At 32.6% G+C, this 1,861-nt stretch overlaps 1 non-coding gene across 1 annotated transcript; it reads left to right on the top strand.

Annotated features, from left to right (window-relative positions):
• The first annotated feature begins 1,275 nt into the window (after positions 1–1,275).
• On the top strand, positions 1,276–1,382 carry LOC122102495. Its single transcript, XR_006146508.1, has one exon. It is a non-coding gene; the product is annotated as a U6 spliceosomal RNA (small nuclear RNA).
• Positions 1,383–1,861: the final 479 nt, after the last annotated feature.

Raw genomic sequence — 1,861 nt, 5'->3', positions numbered from 1 at the left:
GGAAGAACAGAAGTGTACTAACATATATACTTTACATATGTAAGGGAAACACCTACAGAATGCATAGTTCTCAGAGATACATTTTAATTCTAGTTTATATAGCCTCTTTAACAAAGGACAGTACAATTTTGGCTAAGTAAAAAGACAAAGGAAACAGACTTTGAGCTTCTAGAAGTGTCCTCTTAGAAAAAGGCAAATAAAAAGCAGATACACAAACCACAGCAATGTTTCCCTATGAAGCCATGTCAAATAAATAAGTTGTCATTAGTAACTAACAATTGTTTTATGAAATACTTTTTAACTTTATAAACATATATCTTACTTTTGGCTCTCATCTGTTTCTTTTGAATTGCCTTTCACATTTGAGAGATACATATTCTGATGAATTGGCATGGGATCCAAATTAGGTCCATTCAGATTCATCTCCAGGTTTTCATCGAAGCTGTATAATCATAACATTCTCTGTGATCTCTTAAACTTAGAGCTTCTAGAAACCATTTTTCCTATTGCATACAAAGGAGGTTCCTGAAAACAAGTCCAAGAAAGAAAGAAAGATAAGAAATGTGAAACAAGTAATGAGAATGTGAGAAGTTATGCAAGTTGCATTTCCATTATTTTTTCAAACCAAAGATACCATTAGCTACTGGTATAAAAGACATTAGTAATAGGTAAAATTATTTTAAAAAATAAAAGATAGTAAGAGAAAGTATCACACAGTTAAAAATCATTAAATAATCACAGTGACATTTTCTAGAGAAGACACATTAGCAAGAAAGACAATAGAGATCAGTTTGGAGAATATAACTGCCAACTAAGCAAGGGGAAGTAATTCTGATCTCAGACCTGCCTACAAAGAGAAAGTCCATCTCAAAGTTGGTGATAAACATATAAGAAATCTAAAGCAAGTATCACAAAAAGTCTTAGAGATATGAACTATATAAAGGATAATGGAGTATCAAAACTACTAGTTCTATCAACTCTAGTTCAAGAAAAATCAGATTTGATACAGTAAAGGCAGAAAAACAATGAGATATAAGTGAAAGAGGGATAATTAAGGAAAAAATCTGATTGTATCTCTGTCTATTCAGGCTATAAAATGTGAACAACTGGGTATGTTATAAAATCAGAAATCCTATAGGATATTCACTATGAATTCATTCATTATTAACTTTTATTTTCCAGGTCACGTCCATTTGCCCAGTGGAAGACCTTCAACCTTAAAAGTATATTTCTGGTGCTTGCTTTGAGAACCAATGCCTTAAAAACATATTTATGATGATCACATTAGCAGCACATACACTAAAATCAGAATGATACAGAAAAGATTAACATGGCCCCTGAACAAAGATGACATGTAAACTCGCGGAGCATTCCATATTTTGTTTATGAAAACATAGCAAGGAAAACTGTTGTAGACGCTATCTCTTAGAAAAAAAGCTACAGGGAGTATATGACCTAGGGGTGAAATTTAATAGAATACAATGTTAACATATGTAGAGATGTAGCAATGAAATATCTCATATAACTGACAGAAGCATGCAGTTTTCTTAAGCATAGTTCTATAAACCTAGATCCTCACAAAAAAATCTGAAACCAGGCAGGTAAGGAGAGAATGAAAGACAAATGAATGACTATAATCTACATGAAGGGTTCAGCATTGCTGATCTAATGTGTCTGGTTTTCTACACCACACTATCACCAGGACAGCTATCCATGAATCCAGTTCATCTCATTTTTAAAAGACAGAAAATAGATTGCTCTAACATTTGCTATTCAAATCTTTTCCTAATTTCGAAAATGCCATTATTTTGGAACCTGCAAAGGTATTTTGTGTTTGTTACAGAGTAGGAGTCAATTTGTG

This window comes from Dipodomys spectabilis, unplaced genomic scaffold, assembly GCF_019054845.1.
Source record: "Dipodomys spectabilis isolate Male_0828 unplaced genomic scaffold, ASM1905484v1 ptg000783l, whole genome shotgun sequence".
NCBI lineage: Eukaryota > Metazoa > Chordata > Mammalia > Rodentia > Heteromyidae > Dipodomys > Dipodomys spectabilis.
The sequence above is the reverse complement of the archived record's forward strand: the minus strand, read 5'-3'. Positions and strand labels throughout refer to the sequence as shown.